The sequence below is a fragment of the Rhododendron vialii genome, chromosome 5a (genome assembly GCF_030253575.1).
Source record: "Rhododendron vialii isolate Sample 1 chromosome 5a, ASM3025357v1".
NCBI lineage: Eukaryota > Viridiplantae > Streptophyta > Magnoliopsida > Ericales > Ericaceae > Rhododendron > Rhododendron vialii.
In genome coordinates this window covers 18306083-18313604 of record NC_080561.1, presented here as the reverse complement: position 1 = coordinate 18313604, position 7522 = coordinate 18306083, and the positions used below count along the sequence as shown (strand labels likewise).

General features: G+C 37.9%; 1 pseudogene; it reads left to right on the top strand.

Annotated features, from left to right (window-relative positions):
• The first annotated feature begins 214 nt into the window (after positions 1–214).
• Positions 215–4802, top strand: LOC131325754 (eukaryotic translation initiation factor 3 subunit B-like; annotated as a pseudogene).
• The last annotated feature ends 2720 nt before the right edge of the window (positions 4803–7522 follow it).

Sequence of the window (7522 nt, the reverse complement as noted above, 5' to 3'; positions counted from 1 at the left end):
ACCCACGGGCGGTCTTGACCGGGAATAATAACCAATTTGATGGTGTGAAGTTTCAAAATTACCAAGACATGGCACCAGCAAACAATATTACCCATACATGGTAAGAGGTAAGAAGCATGATGACACTGGACAAAATTGCCCTTTCATAAAAACAAAACCCTTCGTCCCAATCTTCCCCTTTTTCCTTTTATCTATTTTTTCTCTTTGCTATTATCCTGAGATACTACTCTCTCTGGGGTTTGGTCAGGTGTCTCACCAAATTTCTTCTCCAAATCTCAAATTACCAAGGGATCTTGGAGCATTCTTCTCCTAGAGTCGAGTTCTAGCCTTTGATCGCGTTGGAAAGCTCGGAGGAGGTGTTTTCGGAAGAGGTTTTGCCTGGAGATTCTTGGGGTTTTAATTTCAACCTTCAAGGTAGGGATCTCCTGACTTCTTTACATGTTTAGTGTTAGTTTGATGTACAAGAATCAAGTTTGATCATTTATTTTGAGTCTTGAATGAATCTGGTATATGCTAAAAATTTCGTGGGTTCTGGAAATCTGTCTTTTGGGAGCCCTTCTGCCAGGAATCAATTTTTGGTGTCTTCATAACAGTTAAAGTACGTTTCAATATGAAGATTTCGGTACCAAGATCATGAAAAACCGATAATCACAAAATTAGTTATAAATTTTTGAATACCGGCTGTTTCCTGGATGCACGAATCTGTGTGTGGCTGTCTTCTTTTAATTTTCTGGGCATGATGAACATTTTGGGTGGCTTTGGGTCTTTTACAGGAGCTGCACAATTAAGTTAAGAAGGGATTGGCATTGGAATCAAGTGATTTGGTTAAGTATACAATTTTTGGTGAATTTCTAAAGTAGGGTTGGTCGACTAGGGCGAAAATGGTTGCGAATCTGTTTTTCCTTTGATTGTTGGGTTAATCTCCTCTCGTTTCTGAACCTGGAATTTTTACTGAGCGTAGGACTTGTAGTCGTGCAACTTTTGGCGTTGGTTCCAATATTTTGGGTTTAAGATGAAAGAGTTATGATTTTTCAATCAAATTTACTCGTTCCCGTCCTTAAATTCACGTTGTTTAATTGGATATAGTATAATGTGGATGATTAACTTTGCCAATTTGACATGTAGGGATTTCTCTCCTCCTTTATATGTTTATGAGTTGGTTTGATGTGTTTAAGAATGTTTAAACGTCCGTATTTGTTGTTGGGAGAAATCTGTCGAAACTAGAAATTGTACACTGAAACACAAGTCCTACCGGTAGGAGTTTTGGCCCTACCGGTAGAAATGCTGTCCAGTAGTGTCTATTTTTGTGAAATTCTGGTCTTTTACCGGTAGGAGGTTGTGTCCTACCGGTAGGGAATGAATAATCTACTTTATTTTAAAACTTCGGACGATCATAACTTTATCATCCGGAATCCGTTTGGTGCATATTATATATTGAAGTTGATGTATGGAAAATCTACTTTCTAATGGTGGTAGTCTTATAATCAAACTCTAAACCTATAAGAAGTTATAGTTAAAGTACGGTAGGTTGGTTGTTAGAATCCATACCGATTTTGGAGGTTATGTCGTATTTGGATATTACGGGTGATTTGGTACACTCCTAAGTGTTCGAGGTAGAAACGTTATATGCATTGGGCATTCTTTGCCCTTAGAATCATTTGAGTGAGACACGAATGTTCCTAGGTGCGTTTAACTATTTGAATGGTCTACCGAGCCTTAGGGTAGTAGGCTAGCACACTTGGGAAAAAGTTTGTCGACACCTAGAGAAAGTAGGAGGTTGAGTGGTTGATTGTATATTAAAGTTGGATCGGGAATATTTGAATGACGATGATTGAGTATATTGATGAAATGAAAATTTGAGTTACAACTATTAATTTCCTCTTGAACTATAAATTAGAAGGTGAAGTCGTCGTTTGTAGCTACTTGCATGAAGTTGAGTTTGTGATCAATTAGTAAATACTTGGTAGTAGAGTAAATAGTATCCAGTTAGCATATTCTAGAGGGTGGTTTTAAATATCTTCGATGTGAGAACCGGAAAAGTGATGAGAGATTCCAAGGGAAGCGAGATGAGTTTGCAGTTGGAGGTGCAGTAAGCTGCGTTTCCTGGCCTATTTTCAGGTAAATTCAAAATATCATTGATTTGTATGGATGCTTTGTGGCTATTGTTATTAATTCTTGTCTTATGTATGACTATCACTGTCATTTACAGATGGGGTGGCGGAAAAGAGGATAAGTATTTTGCCCGAATTGGTAAAATTGCTATCCCTGTCTATGAAACAGACACCTTTACTCTTATTGACAATAAATCCATAAAGGTTGAAAACGTTAAGGACAGTAGTTGGTCGCCTACTGATCCCATTCTTGCACTCTTTGTTCCTGAACTTGGAGGAGGAAACCAACCTGCAAGGGTGAGTCGAGCTATTTCATTTCCATATTCTCTTTTTTTTTATATAATTTTCTTTGAATAGTGGAAGTTTATTAACTTGGCATGCTTTTCTCAGGTGAGTCTCATTCAAATCCCTGGCAAAGAGGAGTTGACGCAGAAGAAACTTTTCAGTGTTAGTGATTGCAAAATGTATTGGCAAAGCAGTGGAGAGTACCTTGCTGTGAAGGTTGATCGGTGTACTGGTCACCAGCTGGACGTTTCAACTAACTTGCAGGGTTGAAGGGCTTCAATGGACAGTTGGAGTTCTACAATGTCAATGAGCTTGAAACCATGGCAACATCTTAGCATTTCATGACAACAGATATTGAATGGGATCCAACTGGACGGTAATTTCTAGGAAGAATTTGGTTAGGATTATGTTGGAGGTGATGAAAGTCAATTGGCAAGTTGGGGCTTGGTCAAAAACTTGCTTATGATTTGAAGTGAACTGAAGCTTATCAGTTTCCTGCCCTAGTATTTCCTTAGCTTTCAATAAACGGTTCTCTTGAAAGAACATAGAATCCTTGCTTTATTTTTTGACGCACATGCGGAGATAGAATCCTTGTTTTATTTTTGAAATAAATTCATCTAATTGTCTTTTCGAGGTCATCTGCTTCTGATTTCAGGTATGTTGCAACTTCAGTTACTTCGGTTCACGAGATGGAAAATGGTTTCAACATCTGGTCTTTTAATGGCAAGCTTCTATATCGCATACTAAAGGATCACTTCTTTCAAGTAAGATTCGATGCTTTTGGGGGGTGGGGGGGGGGGGGGGGGGGGGGGGGGGGAAGTTATCTTATTGTGCAACGTTTATCCTTTGGGGTTGTAGATAGAGTAATTAGTAATACATGACTCCCTTGGATTTTTTTTAGAATATTGCTTTACCATATTTACTGATATGGCTTTGCAAGCTGATTTGATAGGTTTGATCATGCAGCGAATCCCAATGTTTGTGTTGGCTTAGGTTGAATTACTTTGTTCTCACATTGATCAATAGCGAAAGAAACATTCTATCGTGTCATGGTTTCATTTAACTGTTGCATGTGCTGCTCAATTGTGAAAATCAATTGGTCTTGGATGTCTTCATGATCCTATAGATTTACCTTAGGTAAATATGGATCTCATTATATAATGGACGAGTAACATAAGTAAATCGAATTGTCACTAGTACACTACATAGAGATTCTATGGGTGGAGATATCAGATATCTACAGTTTTAAGGTCCTACTCTTGTGTAAAATGCTATGATCTTAACACCTTTCATAGTAACTTTGTCAAATTTGTATGACGCTAGAAGGAATTGCAATAATGTTTTTAAAACGAAAACAAAACAATCACTGGCGTGGTTACGTCATCAGTTTGCTATTTTCGAAAATTTGGGAACTTGGATTTTGGCTGGAGGTCATGGGGGAGACAGGAGACAGAAAAACAAGGGAAAAGTATTACCTGTTGTTGAGGGAAATGAAAGAGTTGTCATGTGGGGAATCCCTCACATAAAAAAAGGAGGATTGGAAAGCCAGCGGACCAGTCCAAACCAGTCCTCACTTAAACATGCTTTTGTTTCCAGTTAGCAGATTTTCTTAAAACAATGACTACATAACGGAAGATGTTACCAAGCACCTAAAATGTTGATCTTGTATTTGTAGAAGTTCTGAACATCTTGCTGGGCTAAGTAATTAGGATCTCTTCTGCATCATGTAGTCAAGAAGGAATAAAATTTCATTTTGGTGTGTTATTTTGGCAAGCAAAGAGACAGAATCATTTCAGAACATGTTTCACCAGTCTGCTGTCTTTTATTACAAACAGTGAAAGTACTTAATTTCACTACTGTTCCACTTCACTCTCTTAGGCACAAAAACGAAAATTTAGTTTCTAGGTAGTCAAATAGGACATGGCCTGACTATGGTATGGATTTTGTGTTGATCATTGCAGTTCCTGTGGCGTCCAAGGCATCCTTCTTGAGCCCAGAGAAGGAGGAGAAGATTGCCAAGAACTTGAAGAAGTTCGGCAAGAAGTAAGAAGCGGAGGACCAAGACGTGTCGCTGCTGTTGAGCGAGCAGGATCGTGAGAAGCGGAAGATGTTGAAGGAAGAATGGGAGAGATGGGTTTTGGAGTGGAAGCGATTACACGCAGAAGAGAAATCAGACATGCAGTGGCTTAGCATGAATCTCTTGCCTTTGTTAAAAGCACGTTGTATTATGGTTGTAGCATGAATGGGGTTTTGTTGTTGCATTGTTGGTCAACCTGTTTTCTTTCAGATATTAACGGATGAACAAGAATAAGGGATGTCTTCTCCAATCAAGAGTTGAGGAGCCCATGTTTTATCTTTTTTACTTTCAGAAAATATCCACATATTTTTTTATTACTTTTCCACCTATCATGGTTTGACCATACACTGTCAGTCTGAACAATACCTGGACATAGAGAGATGGTCTAATTACCATACAAAAACAACAACCAATACTTCAATTTTCAAGGGTCTAGTACAAGCAAGTAAAGGAAGGCCGCATGTTCGGATGTTTAACAGGTGTGGGGGAAAACTATGCTACTGGCATTTGGCATAATCGCAGCCAGAACAAGACCCTATTTACCGAAGCGGTGCTCGAAGCATTGAAGAATCAATTTTCCCAACCAAGCATTGAAGAATCAATGCCCAAACAAACCAATTTCAGCCCGTCCGTTGTTAAATTCAAAACATCATCTATATAATATGATAGAGAGGTTTTTGAATCCCTGAAATTCCTCCTATATTTTGGACCCTACGATCGATACACATTTTTCCTACAGCTGAGATTAACGGGTAGTAGGAATAAAATTATATTTGGAAACCTACGATTAATTCCTTATTGCATTTTTATGGCTGATTGTATTTTAATTCCCACCTTCTATTCATTCCTTTAATTGCAGGCTCTAAAGGTAATATTTCCAAATTCCTATCAATCACCCAAAACTTTTCCACCTTCTATTCATTCAACAACAAAGAAAATACACAAGCCAAAACTCATGTGAATGATTAATACATAACTCACATGCCTTCCATGGACAATGCAAAATAATTTGATAGAATTTCAAAACAAAGAACTCAAATCCATAAGCCAAAATATAATGCACATTTCGCTATTCAAAATTCAAAAGCTACCAAGCGTCCCCGATAGTGGATAAGCCAGACGTCTACGCATTATCCCAAAACACACATCAACCTCAAACACTCTTGCTAGCCATTAAGCCATCCCCTAGCAAGACCGGACGTTGGAAATGCCATTAAATAGATTCATAAATATTTCACAAATATGTCCACCTTTCATTTTTATTCCATGAAGTACACAATTTATAAAACTTGTTCAAATAAGCTCGTTAAGGAAAACAAGTTCAAAACCATGTGCTTAGGTATTAAATCACTCAACTCGGCTCTACGAACCACCCAAACTTCCTAAAATAATTAGGCAATAAAAACAGGATTAGAAGATGCTAAACAAGCCTATCTTTATGAACATAAGGTCCTAAGGGAAACATATAAAGTTAGATAGCTAGCCTCAAGAAAATAGTCACAGAATCTGCAGTACCATCTACTTTATCGCAAAAATTGACTTTGCACAAGAATAACTACGACACAATCTTCATGCATTTTTTTAGGTCTATGAGTCTAGTTTCAAAATCAGAAATCGGATCGCAATTTCATCGCTGGAGCTCAAACTTATGGCCGTTTCCCTAACACGTGTCTGTGTAGTCAGTACAGTCCGAAACTGCGCGCTGCAAGGTCACGAATTTTTATAGAATTGAATACTTTGAGTCTGACCCTGAAATTTTTACCATAGACAAAAGACTCATAGAGAAACTCTCCATAAAAATCTCATGATTTTTGGAGTTTAGGAAGTGCCCCAACAAAAAATCCCCAAAATCAGGGCAAACACAAGGTTTCCAATCCTGTAGATTTTCCAGAAAAAAACGCAGCTTGTTCCTCTCTCGATTTCTGACTCCAAAACCTTTCAATACACTTCAAACTCACACAAAAACTTCACTAATCATGCTCAAACTCAGATATATTAAAGAGCTATTTTAAGAACATCGAATCCATGCATCAAAACAGGTTTTAAACACTCAATCTAAACACTCAATCCAAGGGATCTCAAGTTAGGTTCTTAAGTTCCTTAAGAATTCAACCTTAAAACTCAAATTCTTACAGATATAGAGTGTAGTATTTTTGCAATATGGACTTCGTCTTGGTCTTGAAAGAACCACCACCTAACTTTTTACTTATCACTTGCCAAAAAATATGACTTGCTCTTTTTACAATAAATATGTGGTCCACACAGACATAAAGTGTAGTCTTGGGCAATATAGACTTGGTCTTGATCTTGAAAGAACTACCACCTACCTTTTCACTTATCACTTGCAAAAAAAACTTGACTTACTCTTTATACAATAAACATGTGGTCCACACAGACATAGAGTTTAGCCTTTTGGCAATATGGACTTGGTCTCGAGTAAGTTAAAAATTTGGTCGTTAAAGATAAAACATGTAGTTTTTAGGAACCATAAACTGTCTTTCATGATGGTGTAATAGAAAGTATTTTCTATCTTTTTAATTGCCCTTTTTGGCCCAAATAAACTTGATTGAGGTTGAATGGAGGATAGGTCCCATTGGAGAGACGTAAAAGGCCGGCAAAGCTTTTGAGGCATTCAGAGGACCGTCGGGTGCCAAGAAGAAGGCCAAAAGCTCGGATTCTGGAGGAATCAAGGTGGTATCGATACAGGCATTTCTGTTGTCTTGATACCGGTGCAAGATAGAGGGATTGAAGAAAACATCAAAAGATTGACGTATCGATACAATCATTTTGGTTTTATTACACAGTGACCTTTTTATGGAGATTTTTGCTGCCTTTTGGATTTTTCACTTATGGAATACTTTCTACTTTTAGCATGTTTTTAGATATTTGTGGAGAGAGAAGTGGACATATATAATGTCACATCCCACCCCGGGCCAGCACTCAAATGAGCATAAACCGACGTGAGGGTGCAACATCAACCACCAACCAGTCCTATAACTCAAGTTCTAGCAATTAAGTTAACCAACAACCATTTTATTGATAACGCAAA